We start from the raw sequence: 22,798 nt of genomic DNA, 5'->3' as shown, positions 1-22,798 counted from the left end.
GGGCGACGCCGTCGGAGGTCCGGTCGCGCGGGTCTGGGCGGGCCGCGCCTGGGCCCGGCGGGCCGCGGTGTTGGGGACGACGCGGGAGGCCACGCGGCAGGCCTGGATTGGGCGCGGGGGCAGACGGACATTACCGGCCGTCGGGCAGACGCGTCCGACGGCGGAAGGAAGAAGGAGGCTAGGGTTCCGGGGGGATTCATCCACGAAATTTCGGGGGGAGGGGCTAATTTGTAGGTAGAGGGAGCTAGGAGAGTCCAAATGAGGCACGGTTTTCGCCCACACGATCGTGATCGAACGACCGAGAGCATGGAGGGGGTCTGGATGGGTTATGGGCCACTTTGGAAGGGTGTTGGGCTGCAAGACAAAAGGGGCTTTTACGGTTACCCGGTTAACCGTTGGAGTATCAAACGACCTCCAAATGGAACGAAACTTGACAGGCGGTCTACCGGTGGTATACCCAGGCCGCTTGGCAAATCACGGTCCATTCCGAGAAAGTTTAACACCCTCTCACAACGAGAGGCAAAAGGGGGACGCCGGAGGACATAGAAGTGCCGGATTGCAAAACGGACAACGGGGAAAATGCTCGGATGCATGAGACAAACACGTATGCAAAATGAAATGCACATGATGACATGGCAAAATGCAACACGCAAGCACATGACATGGCAACAACGACGAATAACTGGCAGACACCTAGCGCATCGAATCCGGGGCGTTACATAAGTCTCTCGTTGCAACGCATAAGCATTTGTGCTAGTAACATAAAACTATCACAGTTCAGATTATAGTTCTCCGTTAGACTAAATCGTCATGACATGTGGGCCCATAATATACATGGCACAAAAATTCAACCCATGTCGCCGACCCTGCTGCTTTTGGAAAACAAATCCCTGCCGCTATGGGAAACCTCCCATGCCTTAGTTCACTTGTTGTCCTATCACACCGGGCCAACGCATGGGAGGAAGGTACCTCTTATTTCATCCACCTCCCTACCACATAGACGGAATCCACCTCTCTCCACGCAGATCCACCTCCCACCTCTTCCATGGATCACGCATCCGCCTCTCGCCATGGCAGGAATGCCACTCGTCGAAGCCAGGCACTGATGTCAACTCGTATTGGCCCTATCATGAGTGGTCATCGTCTTCTCCTGAGCCAACGTGTGGCCTGCCAGAGCTCAAGACATCACGGTGCTCATGACATCGTATTCAATTTGGAATTATCAGCCATATCTCATCCATCCTCGCATCGATCAACAACTACAAGGCATGCTGCACCAGAGCTTTGGTTCTTGGAAACTAGGAGCAGATCTCCTTGGACTTCTCCAGCAAGACAACATCACCTGGGCAGAACATATCCAACGACAACATCATCGCCGACGGTGGTTGCTAGATTTGGGGGTGGGGGAGCTAGGGTTGGGCTGCTTGGGCTGCGGACGGATGCAAAATGAGAGAGAGATATTTCGTCCCTTTTTTAGAGACAAATGACCCAACCGTCTACTAGTCGGTCCCATCTATTGGCATTTGAAGGGTCCCACGCATCAGTACTGGTCGAAGTAACAGTCAATGGCTTTGACCCGATGGCAAGCCACCGTTTGGGCTTTTTGTGAGGCTGAGCTGAGTAGAGGAGAGAAAAAGTGAGCAATGCTAGACGTACGGGGAAAAAATGTGCACAGTTAATGAAGGAGGGGCGCATACCCTGAATAAGTTAGTTCATGGCAATTTAGTGCTTTTTTGTTGATCACCAGGTAAGGGCGTTCTATATATATGCGGTCATGTGCGTCGTAAGAGACACTAGATCAAGAGAAATAAAATGATCAGGAGCGACATGTCCCTGTTGCTAGAGTGTCTGGTGGCTTGTGTGTTGGGGAACATAGTAGAAAACAAAAAACTCGCCCAACGATCAATCATAAACACTATGAAAAGACGCAATAACAGTGACTCTGAATTGCCGCGAAAGAAGACGAGTCGGTGTAGTCATACTTGAAGTCCCCCTGTTAGGGCATATTTCTTCCTTAGTGGTTTTGGTGATTGATGACAATGCTTTTGCGGACTAATTGTGTGCATTGAACATTTTAGATAGTACCACTCCGGCAGCACTACCTTTCCCCTAACTTGCTCAGGTTGAACTATGCGGCCAGTACTTCCGTGCCAGCGGAAATACCGCTCACCCGAGCGGTACTAGCACTTATGCATGGGTTGTGGGAGCATAACGGTTGGATTCCTTCTTCCAATATATAAAGGTGTCTTTTTTCTCTAAGTTGACTACCTCTTCCTCCCCCAACCTCCATTGTTGCTCTCAAGCTCGTTTCCGCCTGATCTCTCTCCCTAGCCAATCAAACTTTTTGATTCTTTAGGGATTGGTTGAGAGGGCCTAGATCTACACTTCCACCAAGAGAAATTTGATTCCCCCCAGTAATCCCTTGTGGATCTTGTTACTCTTGGGTGTTCGAGCACCCTAGATGGTTGAGGTCACCTCGGAGCCACATTCCATTGTGGTGAAGCTTCGTGGTGTATTTGGGAGCCTCCAATTAAGTTATGGAGATTACCCCAACCTTGTTTGTAAAGGTTCGATTGCCGCCTTCAAGGGCACCACTAGTGGAATCACGTCATCTCGCATTGTGTGAGGGCGTGAGGAGAATACGGTGGCCCTAGTGGCTTTTTGGGGAGCATTGTGCCTCCACACCGCTCCAACGGAGACATACTTCCCCTCAAAGGGAAGGAACTTCGGTAACACATCCTCGTTTTCACTGTCTCCACTTGTGGTTATCTCTTACCTTTACTTTGTGCTAGTTTTACTTGTGTTGTATCTTTGCTTGCTTGTGTTGCTTGTGTTGTTAGCATCATATAGGTTGCTCACCTAGTTGCACATCTAGACAACCTATTTGTTGCTAACCCTAATTTGTTAAGAAAGCTTAAAAATTGGTAGTTGCCTATTCACCCCCACCCCCACCCCCCCCTAGTCAACCACATTGATCCTTTCACCCTCGAACAGTTCACGAACGATCCTTCAAACGGAAGACCGAAAGCACGGCCTTCACGGTCTTCATGATCCGGAGCGCTTCGCTGTCCAAAGCTAATCGTCACCGGAGAATTTGAAGAGGAGATTAGAACCACACTGGACTTCTAATTATGAGGATTAGAGAGGATTTTGATCTAGCTCTAATTGGATCAACAAAACTTCTAGTATATATAGGTTGGAGGAGAGGGGAGGGGCGCCATCAGGGGGGAAAGGTTTCCTTCCCCGTTGGTCATCTAAGAGGAGGGGGAGTCAAGGGGGCGCCTCCCCTATTGGACCCAAGTGGCCTAATATCTTTCCACCACTTGGCCTTTTAAGGCCTATTGATATTTAGATAAATATAAAAGCCTCATAATCGTTACTAGAGCCTTGTAATATTGATTTAACATCATCGGAAACTATTTCCACCTATATATTAGTTATCGGTATTACCCGGTAAACCCTGAAACCCTTCGGGTGATCCCAGAATGCTTCCGGTTCCTCTTGAAACTATTTTGAATATTAATGAAACTATTTCATAAATATTTTTTCATTACCCCTTTCCTACTAAAACTCAGCAGTCATAATTACCTTAAGTTTATAACCATGTAGGTTCGGCAAAACATAGACATGAACAAAATCCCTTTTGTTCAATGACCGATAGTGGAACCGTGGACATCCATATCGATTCCTATAAGTACACGAATGACATTCGAGTGAACCTTTGGTTATTATGTGTTATTCCTTTTGATTCCCGATACTTTACAAAACCCGAGGTAAGATATATCGGTATCCTCTTGAGTCATACACATGCTCATAATATCGGCCTCCTCGTTACCGGTTTTATTCTTCTTTCTCGCTGACATGTTCCAGCATCCTTGTGACCTAGTCACCTGTGTCTAGCAAGGCGAGAATGGATGCAGTGATACCGAGAGGACCCTAAGAATATTTCTCTGTTGTCAAAGGAGCAAATTCTACTCTTGAGCTATCTAGTCCCTTGTCAAACTTTTGGCTGGACCTATAAGTTATCAGTTATGATCACTGTGTTACATATGACATTTGATGAACCCCAAACCCACCGTATGATAAGAAGTGACTAAGATACTCTCGTGGTCTAAGCACCAAATCACACATTAACTCTCTATGTTATAAGAATTGACTTGTGACGGTTGTATCTCAAAGTATAACAAACAAGTTTGGGTCAATTCAATATAATTATTCTTCTAACGCCATATTATCAATGTTGTTTTGAAACTATCATTACACTTAATGATCTCAAGATCCGGTAAACATGGTCATAAACAACACTTGAGCTAGTCTTAGAGGTGAGACTAGAAATCATATTTTACTGGTTATCATTCCACACGCGCATATGAGTTTTCCACTAAATCGTGTATTCCAGGATCATAGCAATTATAGCATAGAATATTAACTCTTAATTATAAACATGGAAATATAATAATACAATATTATTGCCTATAGAGCATATCTCCAACATTGTGGGTGTCCTATATATGCGGTCATGTACGTTTTAAGAGACACTACATCAAGAGAAATAAAATGATCAGGAGCAACACGTCCCTGTTGCAAGCATGTCTGATGCCTTGTGCTCTTGCCCCTTGTGTTCTACGTACTTGTACACTAGCGGAGGGGGGCACTTGCCCCCCCCCCCCCCGGGCATCAACTCCACACAATATGTATTTAATACTTGTACATTAGAGTACATATATCCCATATTGTGTAAATATATTATGATCTTGATTCTAAGAACATCTCCCTCTAGAACAATATAATGAACGCACTATAGGGGCGGATCTAGCATTGGTCATGTAGACTCAAATATTTCTGAATTTTTTTTTGTTGAAAGACTATACAACAGCCCACCTGTGGCCAACACGCCAATAGCTCACTAGGCAGCAGCCCACGAGCAGCAACCATCCAGTTATGCCCAATCTTAAATTGCATTCGTTGAGAAAAAACTTCTGTTTGGTCTCACCCGTAGGCAGGGGCGGAGCTGGGGCCCGGGCACCTAGGGCCCAGGCCTGGGGCGTGTAAAATGTAACAGGCTATTGTTATAGAGGTTTTTTAGCAGGCCCGGGGCGCAGAAAGGAGGCCCAAAACTATGATGTGCCGTGTTACCTGAAACGGACGCACGCGCAGGAGGGAAGACTAACCCACGATCTAATTCCCACTTCAAGGCACAGGAGACGCAACGCTGTTTTCTAAAAGAGAAAAATTCACTGCAGGTCACTAAACTTGAGCCAGTTGACACTTAAGTACTACTACTTCAAAGTACCCGAACTAAGGTCCATATACTTGCGCAGGGGGTTCAGTTTGGTCTGTATATACGATTTGAGATACGTATTTGCTGACTTGGCCGAGTCAGCCTTTGACAGCTGTGCATTGACCGCCACATGTGCAGCACCTGGTCGGGGGGGGGGGTAATACTAGATGGCTGGAGTTTTTTTTGCAAATGCGCGCGCACCTGGTCATTAAACGCCCCGCACCTGGTCGGACCGCAACGGATCGCACCTGTCTCCTCCCTCCCGCAACCTCTCTGCTCCCGCACCCTCTTTGCTCTCCTTATCATCGTTGCCGAGGTAGTGCGTGTGCTCGTCGGCGTCGACGACGGCTCCATGAGCACGTCATCGGACGCTGAGCCGCCGCCGTTCGCGCCATTCGGGAGGGGCCTGCGCGACGTGCTTCTTGCTCCTTCGCGTCACCGTGATGATGCCTCGCCGCCCTTGTACGGTACGTCGCCGTCGGCAGCAGCTCCTTTGCTCGATCTGTGCAATTTAGCTCCCGTAAAGAGTTCTTGGCTGCATCAATTGTGCCTACGAGCTAGGGTTTGGCCGTTCGTTCTACTCTCCGACGGATTTGGTGTGGGGTTGTAGGGTTTTAGCAGTTTGTGAAGATATTTCTGACAGGCCAAAAATAGGGCTGCGTCATGGGGGGCTTGTAGTAGATGGCCATGTTTGCAGAGATCTGGAGTGGTTATGGTTGTTTCTCCCCCCCCCCACAATTCATCGGTCCAGGGGTCTAGGGTTTAAGTAGTAAAGTTTGCTTTTAGTGTCAGAGTGTTAATTGGACCAAAAATTGTTGTAATTTGCAATTACATTGTCTTAGATTGGCCAAAGATGGTTGCTTTTCGACCAGTAAGATCATACATTTGTTAATTGGAGCCATGAATCTCTGTTTTTCTTTCTGAAAAAGTAAAAAGTCTGAATGTTTGAACTGTCTGAACCACTCTGTAGTCTGAAATGTCTGAACTTTTTCAACTTGATTGTTTTGCAGGTCACTTAAGCAACCACTTCTCTATTGAGGTTATACATGGTGGCTACTTTCTGTGTGCTGGCAAGCATAGGGGTTATCACAAAGGTTACTCCATTTGGTATGATTACCGTGACATAGATAATTGGACACCTAATGTTGTTGCCAGTCTAGTGGGGGAAATTGGATATGAGTTTGAGGGCAGGATCAGGGCTTATTGGTGTGTTCCTGGGTTGACAGTGTACAAGAATGGATTAAGAGAGATTAAGATGGGAGACAACACTATGACAAAGAACATGAAGGATTGTGTTCTTAATGGGAATCATTTTCAGCTAATATTTCTTGATCATGATGAGAGCCTGAGATCATATATTTCTCCTGTTCCTGTTCATTCTGATGATGAGGATCCTCCATTTGCCAAATTCAGTGGAAGTAGGCCAAAGAAAGAGCAAGTGCATGATCAAGAGCATGAGGAGCAAGAAGAGCAACAGCAGCAAGAGGAGCAGGCTGAGCTCACTGTAGTGGAACAGGAGCTGGCTCAGCATGATCAAGAGCATCATTCTGATCAAGAGCATGAGAAATATGAAGCAGAGTCAGAAAGTGGAGCAGAGTCAGAAGAAGAAGCTTTCATACCAAGTCCACCCCAGCCTGGAACTACTTACCTTTCATCTCAGTTTGGGTTTAGGGCAAGGAAATCCTGTAGGTTTTTGAACATGGATGCAGCAGACACAGTATTGCATGATTCAGATGAAGATTACATTCCACAAATTGTTGATTCAGACATTGATCTGCAGGATGATGATGACTTGTTTGACAAACATGTTGATTGTGAGAAGGGCAAAGGACCAGTAGTCCAAGAAGAAGTTGATGATCCTACTGAAGATGTGGATATTTGTCTGCCATCCTCTGATGAAGATAAGGTGAAGTTGAATTTCCAAAGTTTTAGAGAGGAAGACCTAACTAAACCACATTTTCAAGTTGGCCAGACCTTTGGATCTGTTGAGTTCCTGAGGAAAGCTATCAAAGAGTACAGCTGTCAGGAGAGAGTTGACATTAGATGCCCTAGAAATGATAGGAAAAGACTTAATGCCATTTGTGAAGATGGGTGCCCTTGGACCTTGTCTGCATCATTTGATGGGAGAATCAACTGCTTCATGATCAAGAAATACAACCCAAAGCATACATGCATAAAGAAATGGTGTGTTAAGTCATTCGCTACTCCTTTTATGGCTGGAAAATATCTTGATTCATTCAGAGCAGATGAAAACATGAACATGAAATTTTTTGCAAGGGTGGTTCAGAAAGATTGGAACATGACAGCAACAAGAAGCAAGCTTAGAAGGGCTAAGAGGTTAGTGAAGAAAGTTATTGAAGGAGATGAGTTGGAACAATATAACAACATGTGGGATTATGCACAAGAATTCAGAAGATCAAACCGAGGGAGTTCTTTCTATGTGGGTGTCAGTAATGGCATATTTGCAAGTTGTTATTTCTCTCTGGGTGCCTGCAAAAGGGGTTTCATGCAAGCTTGTAGGCATGTCATTTGTTTGGATGGATGCCACCTGAAGACAAAGTATGGAGGTGTTATGTTGTGTGTTGTTGGCATGGATCCTAGTGACTGCATTTACCCTCTAGCTTTTAAAGTTGTTGAGGTAGAGAACACTGACACATGGAAATGGTTTCTGTCAAATCTGAAGAGTGACTTGGGAATTGTAAACACAGAGCCATGGAATATAATGTCAGACAAGCAAAAGGGCCTGATCAAGGGAGTGAGGCAGCACTTTCCTGATACAGAGCACAAACACTGTGTTAGGCATATATGGCAGAACTTTCAGAAAACACACAAAGGAGATGTTCTTAAAAACCAGCTATGGAAGTGTGCAAGGAGCACAACACCAGAACTATGGGCTGCAAGCATGGAGGAAATGAAGGTCATAAGCATAGAAGCATACAAGTGGCTTGAGCAGCTACCACCCAAAACATGGGTTAGGGGCTTCCAAAGAGAATTGGTCAAGTGTGATATCCTTCTGAATAACAACTATGAGGTTTTCAACAAATATATTCTTGAGGCTAGGGAGATGCATCTCAGATCAATGATTGACAAGATCAAAACACAGCTCATGGTCAGGTTCTACAACAAAAGAAAAGAGGAAGAGACTTGGCCTGGCTCAATATGCCCAAAAATTAGGAAAATAATTGAGAAGAATATAGAGCTGTCAGCTACATGCATGGTTTCAGGGGCTGGTGATGGCATCTTTCAGGTTGACAACAGGAACAGGACATACATTGTTGACATGAAGGAAGAAAGCTGTACATGCAAAAGGTGGGATCTTAGTGGAGTTCCATGTCACCATGCAATTGCATGCTGCAGACATGAGAGGATTGATCCTGAGAGTTTGGTGCACTCCTGTTACAGTATAGAAGCATTCAAGCTAGCATACAAACCCATTATCAAGCCTTGCAGAGATAGGAGTGAGTGGCAGAAGATGAATGGCTGTGAAATCAAGCCACCTGTCTTTGAAAAAAAAGTAGGGAGGCCTTCAAACAAGATTAGGAGAAAGTAGCCTTATGAGATTGAAAACAAAGATGGAACCAAGGTGATGAGCAGACATGGAATCACAATAACATGCTCATACTGTCATGAAACAGGCCACAACATCAAAGGATGTAATCTCAAAAAGGCTGGCATTTTGCCAAATCTAGCAGAGAGAACAACAAGAAGGGGTCCAAGGGCCATTCCTGATGATGTGTCAGATGATGAAATTGTTTTGGCACAACAAGATGATGGCCAAGGTACACAGGAGGAGGTTCAGGTCACACAAGAGGATGGTCAACTTACACAGGAGGAGGTCCATGTTGATGGCCAAGTTACACATGAGGAGGCCCATGTTGATGGCCATGATACACATGAGGAGGTCATTGTCACACAAGATGATGGAGCAGATACACCAGTTGTTTTTTAGGCAAATTCTCCACTTTTGTTAATTTTGACCTCTTTTGTCCAGTCATTTTTGTTGTACTGATGTTATCATGTGATGTTTGTTTTGTACAGGTGCAGGACTTTGGATTTACAATGCTTCATAGGATGCAACAATCTAGACCTGTTCCTAGACTAGAAACTGAAACCATTTTGCCAGACTCTTCATTCATCTCAAATGCAGCCAGTTCTCACACTGCAGCACAGACAACAACAGCCACAAATGAAGGCAACCTGACCATGAAGTTGCTGAAGATGAAGAGAGACAAAGAAAGACAGATAGCAGCCAGGAGAGATGCAGCACTTGAGGCCATGAATGAGCTGGCAGAGAAGAAAGCATAGGAGGCAGAAGCAAAAAGGCAAGAAATTGCAAGGAGGAAAGCAGAGTCTTCACAAAGAAGAAGAAGAGCAGCACGAGAGAATAAAGCTCTGGAATCTGCAGCAAGGCAGGAAGGTGCAGCAGCAAGAAAAGCTGCATTGCAAGAAGAGAAGGAGGCCAGAGCCCATGAAGCAATGGCAGCTAAAGCAGAGGCAGCACTGAAGAGAAAAGAAGATCAAGAAGCAAAGAGAGCTATGGCAGCACTGAAGAGAAAAGAAGATCAAGAAGCAAAGAAGAAACAATAAGAAGAGGCCAAGAGATTAAGAGCTGAGCAGAGGAAGCAGGAAGGACCAAGTGGACATGTGCCCAAGAAGCTGAAGAGAGTGAACATGTTTGATGAGTTTAGATGATTCAGTGCTTTTGCACTTGTAATTTTTTGGCAAAAAACTTCAATGAGACTCTTTGAAATTGTTGGAGTTGGGATGATTCAGTGCTTTTGCACTTGTAATATTTTGTCAAAAACTACAATGAGACTCTTCGAACTGTTGGAAATGTGAAGATTCAGTGGCTTCATACTACCATTCAAAATGAAAACTGTTGGAGTTCAAAATGAAAATTGTTGGAGTTCAGTGGCTTTATTATTCAGTTGGAGTTCATTGATTTATTCACTGTTGGAGTATAGATAATTAACTGCATAAAATTTAAAAATTAAAACAAAAAAGGTTGGCCTGGGTGTCGAGCCCACGACCTATGGTGTGATAAACAGCGTGCAATGCCAGTGTGATAGGAATGGTGCTTTGCTCAACTGTTACTTGACAACCTACTTATTATTCTTCCAATCCCCTCCAACCTACTTAACTGAATTTTTACAGTTCACTGAATTCAAAGTTATCTGAATTTTTACAGTTGTTTGAATTTAGTTTGAAAAGCTAAGTGATTTGATTATAGTTAACTGAATCTTAACAATTGTTTGAATTTAGTTAAGACAGAATTCAGTTAAGACAGAATTCAGTTAAGATAGAATTCAGTTAAGACAAAGATTCAGACAAAAATTCAGTTAAGATTCAAAACGTTAGCAGCTACTTCTTTTGGAATTATTGCCTTATATAGCAACAAGAGAATTTTGGATTGTTGCCTTATATAGCAACAAGACTGCATCAACACCATTACATACCAACAAAACACTTTTGGATTACTGCCACTTTTGCATCATCACAGCCAGTTCAACAGATAGAAATTACAAATAACTTATGTGCTTAATATACAAGCACACCTAACAAACTAATATTTTATAACTTATATGCTAAAAATCTGTATATTTTCAGCATACCTAACTACTGCAACTGCATCTTCTTCATGCCTTCTACTGCATCTTCATCTCCAGTTCTTCAACTTCTAGAGGCGCTCCGAGCGGCGAACCTCCATGTCAGCTGCCACCTTCCTCTTCTTCTTCCTTTCTAGCTGCACTGCGACGTCCACCTGTGCTTGAAGGGCCAAGACCACCTCCACCTCCTGCTTGACGATGTCAGGAACATCTGGAAAAAGCTCGACGTCAATGGGGTGGTGCTTGTCACCCTCCCTGGCAATGGGCACCACCATCTGGACCTCTTGCTCGGGGACGACGGGCGCCACCACCTTGACCTCCGGCTCATCGTCAGAGAGGACAATCACCTCTGGCTCCTCCCAGCCAGCCGACCAGGACGAGTCGGCGGCGTAGCCAGAGTCTTCGTCGGAGCCAGAATCATACTCCGACTCGGACAAGATGTACTCTGAGACGTCGTCGCGCCCGAGGCGGTCGGGCTGGTAGTGGTCCCAGTACGCCGTGTTGACAGGCGCGGGGACGGCCATGTCGACGTTGTGGACGCGCTCCGTTCACAAGCCAACGCGCAACGGATCCGGCTGACGTGGCGCAGTGGCGGACCGGTACATCCACCACCGGGCTCGCGGCCCCAGGTCATCAAAGCGCGTCTCCTGCATCGCGAAGCGGAGGACGAGCGCAGGAGGGATACCTTCGGGGTCGTCGCAGGCGCGGTCTAGCTCGTCGTCGGTCATCACCGTTAGGAGGGCACGTGCATGGCAGCGCAGCATCCCAATGCTGGGGAACCACTTCCCGATCTCCGTCAGGTCTGCACGCATCGCCTTGTCATCCCCTGCGAGGTCATCGATGACCCTCTTCCAGGCGGGGCTATTCTGCATGTCCGCGGCGGCGGTGTGGTGGTCGGCGGCGAGGGTTTCTTGACGGTTGCGTGGGGGTTTGGTGCGGGGTAACCAAGGCGACGCGGTGGACTGAGGGGAGAGTGGAGAGTGGAGCGGTGGGTGGGTGGGCTTAAAGAGCAGATAAGGAAACGGAAGAGGCTCGAGCCATTGGGCCACTAGCAACTGCTAAATAGGTAGGTTAGTACCTGCCCTTGATCAAAGCACTACTACTTACCGCACTGGCATTGCCACCAACGTTCAATACCACAGGTCCTGGGTTCGAGACCTAGGCAAAAATCTTTTTGTGAAAAAAAATTCTTTAAGAAAAATTTGGTACAGGTATACAAATTCAGTCATACAAAACAGCTACTGCAGACATATAAATTAAGACAAATTCAGTCATATAAAACAGCAACTGCATGCATATAAATTCAGGCAAATTCAGTGATATAAGACAGAGACAGTTAACTTCATTTTCTTATCTGAACCAACTTCAGTTTCTTATCTTAACCCACTTCAACTTCAATATCTTATCTTAACACAATTTAGTTGACACAAATCCAGGAGGAAAGATACAAAGTGGTTTTTTTTACAATGACACAGATTCAATCAAATTCATTCAGCATGCCCTTCAGCTTCATTATCTTCTCCTTGGTGGCCTCTTTGTGTTTGAATAGGTCACCAATCATGTACTCAAACTTCCTTTTCTCATGCTTCAAGTCATCCCTCTCTTGAGTCACTTGGTCCCTCTCCTGCACTGCTTGGTCCCTCTCTTTCTCTGCTTTAACCCTGAATACCCGATGAATGTTGGTTACTGACTTGTCTGCAATCTTCTTCTTCTCAAGTTCTTCCTTTAGATCAGTCAGAGTAAGTTGTGTGCTGCCTAGTTAGGTCATTGCCTGCTCCTTCTCAGCCACCATCTTAGCAAAATCAAGCTTGAAATGCCTCAACTCATTCTCCATCTTCTTCTTCTCTTCAAGAACCTTCAAATTTTCTTCAGCACTCACAACATTTTGTCTGAGCCTCTATTTTTTCTCCTCTTCATACATGGTCCATATAGTAGCTAGGCTCATCTTCAGAGCATCAGGCCACTCAGGGTCAACCCACTCAACATATCTGCATTTAGGTACTTCCTAATAATTTAGAACATACAAAAAAGAGGTTAACTCCCAGTATTCAGTACTGTGTCTGATGATGGAACTTAAAACATACTACAAATCACTTCATGTTCAATAGTGCCAAATGCAAAAAAATTACTAACCTTCTATGCACAAGCTAGAAACCTTCTGCTAGTGTCAACAGATTCAAATGCCACATTCTTTTCACACAAAGATCCATGCCCACATCTAAAGCTAGGCAGATCTGTAGCCAAGCCACTCCATTCCTCACAGGATATTGTGGTAGGTGGCTAAACAAAGGAGAGACATTTCGAATCAATTGAGGGAGAAACCCTAGCTGAGAAACCCTAGACTGGATTTGTGTGAGATTGAGGAGCACACTAACCTTGCTGGTCACAGAGTCATCTTTAGAAGAACTGGGAAGATCATCCCAGGACACCATGGTTGCTGCTAGCTGAAGATGACAAGGGGATCTGTTGGAGAGAGGAGAGATGGGAACTGGTGGTGCTGGTGAAAGATGAGGAAAGATGAGGAAGAAGAAGGGGATCTGGTGGTGGTGGTGGACTGGTGGTGGACCAAAGCTACATGTAGAGTGCAAGTTGATGGGTGGGTGTTTGCAGCAAGTGCAAGTAACTGCTTGCTTTTGAGTTCAGTTGTGCTGAGATTCACTTACTTCATTTAGTACATCAATTAGTTTGCAAAGTTAGTTCAGTTCTGACAGGAATTTCTGTGAGTAATTTGAAAGCAATGAGTTAATTTGAAAGTACAATCCAGTTAACTTTTCAAACTAAATTCAGTTAACAATTAAAATTAAGTGAACTGCAAACTAAATTTAGTTAACTATAAAAATTTAGTGAACTGCAAAATTTCTGTCAAAATTAGTTTAACTACACTTCTGACATGAAATACATCTGTCAGTTTTTTCAAAGCAATTAGGTCTATAGCATTTCAAAGCAAGTAGGTCAAGCAAGCTTCACATTACTGACATATTATCCATTACAACAAGCATTACAACTAAGCATTACTGAGCAAACAAAAGCAACCATTTTAGTATGCTTAGCTTACACACCTGCACCTACTGAATTAACATCACTTCACTTCTTCATAATTAAGGTGAAACACATCACACAAAGCACTATAACAAAACCAATCATCAGCTTCAGCAGCATCAAAGTCTCTCTGCCTAACCCTATAAGCATAGCCATTTGCTGCTTGGTAGCATACTTATTCTCACTGGAGCTGCCATAATTATCTCTTCCAGCCCTGCCTCTCCCAACCATGACCCTTCCAGCTGTGCCTCTGCCTGCCATTGATTCAGTCCTCTGCTTCTCAACCTCTTCCCTCCTGTCCTCAGCTGCACCAATTGCATCTACAGCAGCATCACCAACCAGACGCCTTGTTTCAAGCAGATGCTGCACATACTCAAGCTCCCAATGCCAGAAATCACAAGTGACCTGATTAATCAGTGGCAAAATTAGTTAACCTTGTTAACCAACTCCACAAAATTACAGATTTAATGAATCAACTATTGCATTGCTCTAAACTACTGATTTGCTCTAAGCTACTGCATTAGTTAACTAGCTGCTCTGCTTCATTACTACAGTTGACACAGCATGAATCTACTGAACTGGTACTTACATGGTGGTTCACACTTGTAGAAGATTCATCCATCATGCTCATTGGTGCTAGACCGGTAGAACCTCACCTGCTCGCCGCAATCCGGGCACCTGATCAGTGGTACAGCAACAGAGTGGCCATGCAGCGCTGAGCGGATGGAGCTGGAAGACGACATGAAGGAGGAGACAGAGGGGGCGGAGGAGGTCGTCGGCAATGGCTGCGGCGGCAGAGGGCGATGGCGTCGACAATGGCTGCGGCGGCGCAGACGGGAGTTGGCTAGGGTTCGGAGGAGAGGAAGCGGAGAGCGAGAGGGGATTGGCAGAGCGACCCGGCGCGGTCCGACCAGGTGGACATGTGCGGTCCGGTGCGGTCCGACCAGGTGCGCGCGCATTTGCAAAAAAAACCTCCAGCCATCTAGTATTAATTAACACCCCCCACCCACCACCACCACCAGGTGCTACACATCTGGCGGTCAAAGCACAGCTGGCAAAGGCTGACTTGGCCAAGTCAGCAAATACGTAGCTCAAATCGTATATACGGACCAAAGTGAACCCCATGCGCAAGTATATGGACCGTAGTTCGAGTATTTTAAAGTAGTGGTACTTAAATGTCAGTCGGCTCAAGTTTTCTGACCTATGATGAATTTTTCTCTTTCTAAAAAGAAAAAAGGAAACGCAGCGCTCGCGCGGCCAACGCCGATCGCATGCATCGGATGATCAATCTCCAGAGTCGAGGCTCAATCGCTCGTGCGGCGCCGCCGTTTGCCTCCTGGGTCCCCAGCCGCTGCCCTCCTCTACTGTGCGTTATTCGCCCGTGTGGCGTGCCATCCCATGCTGCCTTCGCTGCCGCTGCCGCACCTTGTATTTTTTTAATTTTCTTTGATGTTTTTTCTGTTTCCCCTGATCATTTTCACTTGTAGTCTTGTACCATGTTCTACATGTATCAGTGTATAAACTGCTTCGAACTGAAATTTAATTGAAATAATATGTGTGTATGCATCTAGCCATATATCTAGGGTATTGTTGGATTCAAATTGATGTAATTCCCAATTTCATTTCATATATTGTAGAAAAAGAAGATGAATAGACTGGACTCGTAAAGGGCTTTTGCCTCGTTGAACCAGTAATTTTTTAGATTTGTATCAATAATAATTGTTTCAATTGATGTTTCTGCCTTTTCTTACGTTTTTTTATGTCTTGAAGGTGTTTGCTAGTCTCCACCGTTGATGAGGTTATGCGAGTCACTGATGATGCAAACCACTGATTTGGTACTCTTTTTTACCATGCACTGTACTTCTTAGTTTTTGTCATGTTTTCATCTATTTTGTTGTATCGTTAAGCATTGAGTTTAAATTCTCAAATTTTTGTGCAATTGAGCCATATTTTGTATAGGGTATATTTTGAGGTAGCTGCAGGCCTTATGGACGTTATGTTTTTTTTCCTCCCGGCCAAAAAAAATAGCAAAAAAAACTTAGGCCCGCGGCTTGCTCCAATCCTGGCTCCGCCACCGCCCGTAGGTGTACCATTTTTCTTTAGAGAGATACAGTACATGTCACAGTCCTCATCTGATTGCGTTCATTAGTAAAAGAAATTAACAAATGAAAATATGTAGAATAACAATAGGCTGATACGGGGGGAAATCGCTATTAGCGCAAAAAAATTAACACCCAAAGTAAACTCCTGGATCTGCCCCTGTATTGATATTGTTCTTTTACGTCCCAAACCACAGAAAAATCCACTATGACAAAGCTCAATAGTGAACAGTTGATCATCCGGCACAGAATTACAATCGGTACCCTTAAATATTCAGTTTAGGCGATCTTTAGTTGGGGAGCATTGGAACACTTGGATGCACTTGCTACGGAGATTGATGGATGTTCAATTATCCGACCAACCTGATTCGTTTCACTGGAAGTTAGCTAGAAACAGAGTTTTTATGGTCAAATCTATGTATATGGATTTAATTAATTCTGACCCAATCCCGAGATCGATACATATTTGAAAAGTTAAGGTTCCCTTGCGTATTAAAATCTTCATGTGGTTTGTCCACAAGCAAGTGATTCTCACCAAAGATAATTTACTAAAGCGACGTTGGGTAGGCAGTACACGATGTTGTTTTTGTGATCATGACGAAACAATACAACACCTTTTCATAGACTGCCCTCTCGCGAAATTACTTTGGCGAACGCCTTTAACATTATTCCTTCAGTTAGCATTGAATCATTATTTGGGACGTGGTTAGCTGGGGTAGAACATACCACTGTGTCTCGTATTCGGATTGGAATATGTGCGCTTATTTGGGCTATATGGAACTGTAAGAACGATATGATTTTTAACAGACAACATATTTTAACCTTCTTGCGGGTCAGCTTCAGAGCTACGGCATGGATCCGTATGTGGTCCTTACTCACTCCTATAGACTCCAGGGAGCCTTTGGTTACTGGGTGCAACCAGTGAGAGATGGTAGCACGGGCTATTTTCAACCTGTTTGGTTGGCGGTCTCATAATAGGATAGGAGTCTAGGGATCTTGTCCTATTATACATATCGGTTGTGGTATTGAGTTTTTTATTTTTTCTTTGCTCCGCTTGCCGGCTGTAAATAAATCTATGACTTTGTGCTACTTCGAGACTTTTAATACTATGGCTGCATGCATTGTTCAGACGTAGAGGCCGGGGGCAAACCTTCTTTCCCAAAAAAAATCCAGACCTAAAATGCAAAATAAATTGAGCAAAGGCTGAGTTTGTGCACTAAAACATAGCATACTTTCAGATAGACTGCAGGTGTCATTTTTTCTTCTTGGAGGCGTTGCCATGGCCTTCAGCTATGCCCCTCTTCGAGCTCGGGGGAAACCCTAGGTTTGGCTACTCCAGACCGGATGGCGAAGACGTCTCGGCGTCACGTTCCTTCTTGAAGGCGCTTGCTTGCTCGCGATGTCCCCGGTATTAGATTTGGTGATGTTGGGACTCATTTCTAGGTCGGCTTTGTCGGTTCAGGCTTGGTTGGTTTTAGCTGTGTTGTTCGCCTTTTCGGGCCGAGCATCCCTTGTCTATCTGCTCTGGGCACCATGTTCACGCCTACCTGCATTCGTGTAATATGTGGTACCGTCTGTTGTGCTCATTCTACTCCTTCTATTAATAAAATGGTACGCAAGCTTTGTGTATTCACAAAAAAAACAGTGTAAAAGTTCTTTTGCTGAATAAACATTGCATATTCATTTATTGCACATACACAGAGCATACTAATTCAGTTATTTATTGCACTTTCATACAGCAAATGTAATGCTTTTGCACTTACAAATACCAAGTATTCAGTTTCCAAATTTAAGGTTTTGCACTTGCAAAAACTGAAGTTTTGCACTTGCACATAGTAAAGCTTCAGTCGTTTCAGTTAGACAGAGATCAATTGTTGAAAGTGCGTAACTTTAGCAAAATCGTAACAAGAATGTATTACTCTTTTGGTGATAAAAGTGAGGTGTTGGGGAGGATGGCTGGATGTCGATCCAAAGACTTTAAAAAGGCCTACTAATGGCGCACCTAATTTGGCCATTAATGGCGCATTAGTGGTGCGCCATTAGTGCCACGCCATTAGTATATTTTACTAATGGCGCACCACTGATGCGCCATTAGTATCTGGTATACTAATGGCGGACCTCAGATGCGTCATTAGTATATACAACAGTGCGCCATTAGTATGCCTCCCAGGGGGCCATGTATACCCAGGTGCTTTGGTATACTAATGGCGCGCACAACAACAAGATGCGCCATTAGTAACTTCGGCATACTAATGGCACACTGTTTAATGATGCGCCATTAGTATCCTTTGGCATAATAATGGCGCACTGTGATGTGATGCGCCATTAGTATGAATATTAGTTTTTTTTATTTTTTGATTTTCTATTTTTTACATAGGTTACAAAATGTATAATTGGACAAAATATAGACAGCACACATCAACAACAGATTCATCGAATACAATAGAAGATTAGTCTGTGAATACAATTCATCATATTAGTCTCTGAATACAATTCATCATATTAGTCTCCGAATTGAAAAGACCGAACAAAGATAGAACATTATATTACAAGTCTCAAGACCGCGAGTAGCGAGTTTGTCTTCACATTACAAGTCGATAACGATCATCTAAACTAGCATCACATAGAAGAGAGCTGCGGTCATCATGATGAGCATCATCACGATGAAACTCGTCTTCATCCGGTTCCTGCAACGCTCCCTCCCCTCTCCCGCTAGATAGCGGGCATATCTAGATTCGGCCTTGGCCCTAGTGGTGTACCCTTTGTAACTGTTACCGCTGAATCGGTGAACCTGTCTCCGACACTCCTCCCAGTCGTCGTAGACTTCGGGAACCTTACCCTTGTACACGACATACGACGGCATCGCTATGCACTAGCCAAACGAAACGTTAGTACCAATTCACAAACAATACATAAGCAATATATAAGTATGCAACAGAACGATCGGAAGAGAAAAGCAAGACATTAATAGCATCGATTACATCTAAGTTGAACGACTCTCGAAACCAAAGAGACATACTACAAGTTCATTAAAGTTTAATTACAACATGAGCCAATCGATGTTTCAGAACTAGACACAACATCACTGCTTTCGACTCGACTCAAGGGACCGGAGCGTGGATGAAGCCGCCGTCTATCGTGGGAGTCATGAAAGAACGGGCGTTGTCAGCCTGCATTTGTAGCATTGTGTCGATGTCACTGTTGGACGGTTGATTTCTGAGGTAGAATTGCCCCGAGGTACGAAGGACATCTTGATGGATGATTTCCGCAAACTCCGACTGGATGTGAAAGAATTCTTGTCTGATGTCCGCGTCCTGGATTGCTGACACGCTCGCGGCCCAATCTTTGAGTTTACTCGGTAGCAGAAGTTGATGATGGTCCCGTACGATCGCCCGCATGTGATGGATGGCGTAGTAGGCACCCTTCTAACCGCCAGCCGGCTGCTTGACGCAGCAGAACATCGTATTGTGGGAGAACACGTGCTTGCCGTACTTACGAATAGGCCTGGTGAAGGTGCCTCCAGATTTGGCATAGCCGGGGAGAACATCATCAAGAACCTTCTTGACATTTGTGTAGTCTACGTTCGACTGACGGTCCGGGTCGAAATACGTGGCCATGAAATATTTGGGGCTTAGGAGGATGAGCGTGCAATGTGTGTCACTGCAAAAAACACGGAATGTTAAAAGAAAAACGATCGAAATCTAAGAATTCATATGTTACGGGCCGGTTGAGGGGAGGACTTACTCGGGAAAGTAAGGCACGAGGAAGTTATCCTTATCTTGGTTTGCCAGTATGACGCCTTCGAGGTAAGAACTCGTGACTTGCCGGTCCCCACAGCTGCCCAAGATCTTGGCACGCATGTAGAAGGGGTCGACTATCATGATGTCCGGGGTCTTGTCGCGAATGATCCGCATCTCCATACTCAGCGAAAATAGCCGAACGAAGGTGTAGTGCAACGGATGAAGGTTCAACATAGCGTGGATGTCATCAAACCGCAGGACGATCGTACGCCCAATGGAGTTATCCACAAAGCCCTTGCCCTCTGGCACCTTGGCCGCGAAAACCGGGTATGCCACATCCTTCTCTCTGAGACGTCACTTCTCCAAAGAAAGAACACTCTCATGCAGACTCCGCATAGCACCGATTGCAGCATTGAGCATATTTGTCGGTAGCATCGCCCTACCCACCACATGCACCCTCCTCGAGATATCCTTAGGTGAAGGTGGCCCGTCCTGAGCACGGATCGTACTCGGTGCCTGCTGGCTCGCACCCTTGTTAGTCTTTATTTTGCGTGCCTTCTTCTTCTCCTGTAATGGGACCGAGTTCTGCTCACAAACCGCCTTCTTGAGTGTGTTGGGGCTGATAATATTTCGCACCTCGCCTATCTGAGGCTCGGTGAAGTCGGCAGCTGGAGGCGTCTCCTGAGAGCTGAACGGCAGACGACGCCTGTTGCAACTTGGCTTCTCCGCGGTACCAGCTAGATCGCGCACGTCTTTTGTTGGGTTGGGGTCTTGAGAAGGAGGCCCCATGAAGTCGCCATCGTACCCATGTTCGGCAAAGTACTGATCGATGTTGCCAAATGTATCGTCGTCGTCGTCATTCTGATCCTGTGCCATATGCATGTTTGGATCCAGTGGCATAGGGATGTCCGGCACCGTTGCGGCGGTCTTGCCATGGGGCCGACTTGGCGCCGGCACGACTGGCGGTGTTGTCTTTGGGGTGGTGTCCCCCATCCCCAAACGAATCTGGCTCTTCGGCCAAAGCAGGGGCCAGCTCAGGCAGGCACTGAGGGTCATCACATCATCATCGTCGGCCCCGACGGGTCGAATCGTAGGTAACAACTCGTCACAGGCTGGCAGCACCCGAACCAGTTCAACCCTAAACAAGTTGGGTGGCATCTGGGTACCGTGGAACAAGGGGTTGCCCGGTTGAACGATTTTGCCCTTGGCGACATCGACCAACTCATTGTTCACGAAGTGCAGGAGAGTGCACGGAACGTCGGCGGCGCCCTGCGAAAACATGTAGGGCGTCAGGGATGCCTAGTCAAAGGCAAGGAGATGAAGTCCTCGGCCAAGAGAGGCTTAATTAGTTACCGTGATGATGGCGTCGAGCTCGGCTAATGTCGAGGCACCGCCAACGGCAGGCGTGCAGTTGACGGAGGGGCCGCTTGTTGCAGAGGTGCCGACCGGCGTACACCCGGGTGCATTAAGCTCCCGTGCCGGCGTCGGAGACACCAATGCCGCCTCCGCCAGAGACACCAATGGCCCCGCCATCGCATTCTGCGAGTTGCTGGCCGTGAAGCTAGGAATCGGGGGCGGCCCCTGTTGGCCGCCCGCAATCCACGCATTCAACCCCTTGATCAAGGTAGGCACAATGGCGGTGATCGTCGCTCCGAGTTGTTGTTGCACTTGCTCTTGGACAATCTCCGGAATCCGCGCCACTTGTGCCTTGAGTTCTTGAACCTCGCGCGCCTGGCTTTCCGAGCTGGTCTTTTTCTCCTTCCGCACACCAGCGGTATAGTATGACCCCCATTTTGTGGACAAGCCTTTGCCGGCCACACGACCAGCTGACGTCGGCTTACTGAGCTTATCCTTGTTCTTCATTACATTTAACGCCCTATTTAGAGTGGTGTCCCAAGGGTTGCTCTTAGTTGACCCCGCGCTACTGCGTTCAGTCGCCTGCGGAAGGAATGTGAACCATTTAGAAATTTGGCTTCATTAATTAGAATGCAACCATATGGAGCTAATTACGCGGGGGTGTATTCCTTACCAGAACAAGCTCAAGCGCCCTGGTCGTCGGATCCGTGGTAAGCTCCTTTGTTATCGGGTCCTCCTTGTACCGGGCCCTGACATAGTTCCTGGTCGGCTTGTTACCGCTGTATTTCTCGAATCGGGGCGGTAGGCCTTGCTCGGCACGCTCCGCGTCCTCCTTGTCCCATATAGGCTCCGCCACTCTGTAACCGCCGGGACCGAGTTTGTGTTCCCCTAAGTTCAACTCCCGCACTTCTTTCCCCCACTGACTTGATTCGGAGTTTGCGGTGCTCGAGCAATTGATCTTGAAGTCGTTGTAGTCATCTTCGGTGATCGAAGGATTTTTCTCCTTGATCTTCTCATAACTCTCACCTTTCTCAATCATTCTCTTCACATTGCTTTTCCAAGTAGACAGGGCCTTGCTCATCTTCATGAGGGCAGCATTGTTCACTTTATTCCCTTTGAGGCTTCTGTTTTCAAATTCAGCGGGGAACTTGTATCATTCGTGCAGCTTCGTGAAGAGGAGGATGCGCAAATTCCCTCGGTCAGGATGCCTCAGGTTCTCGGTGTTGATCGAGACGGTGCTCTGGAGAATGCACCCGAGCCGAAGCGAGTACCCCTTGACTATTCGTTCGGGCGCCGTTGGATTCCCGTTGGAGTCCACTTCAGTAACTTCCTCCTTGAGGGTGCGGAGCACGGTCGGGCGCCGGTCCTTCCGTTGCCTCTTCGGTTGGCTGCCATCTGTGCGTGCGCCGCCATCATCAGTGGTGGCATCCTCGGTGGCACCATCAGTGGTGGCAACAGTGGGGTCATCCTCGGCGGTACCATCAGTGATCTCAGGATCGGTGGGGAAGGCGGCGTCCTCATACAAGTGAGGTTGTTCCTCCATCTCCTGGGACAGCTTCCAGAATGCCTTGCCGCCCGAACCCCCGGCCTCATCGTTGTTGGCCATGTTTCTCTCTAAATAGGAACAAAGTTTGGTCAAAAAGTTGGTTATTGTCAAGGAACAAGATCATGGTCTCA

The 22,798-nt window shown here is 46.0% G+C and overlaps 1 pseudogene; it reads right to left on the bottom strand.

The window, feature by feature from the left end:
* Positions 1 to 12,364: 12,364 nt before the first annotated feature.
* On the bottom strand, positions 12,365 to 14,669 carry LOC119360443 (annotated as a pseudogene).
* Positions 14,670 to 22,798: the final 8,129 nt, after the last annotated feature.

This window comes from Triticum dicoccoides, chromosome 2B (assembly GCF_002162155.2).
Source record: "Triticum dicoccoides isolate Atlit2015 ecotype Zavitan chromosome 2B, WEW_v2.0, whole genome shotgun sequence".
NCBI lineage: Eukaryota > Viridiplantae > Streptophyta > Magnoliopsida > Poales > Poaceae > Triticum > Triticum dicoccoides.
Note: the sequence above shows the minus strand (reverse complement) of the source record. Positions and strands in the feature narration are given on the sequence as shown.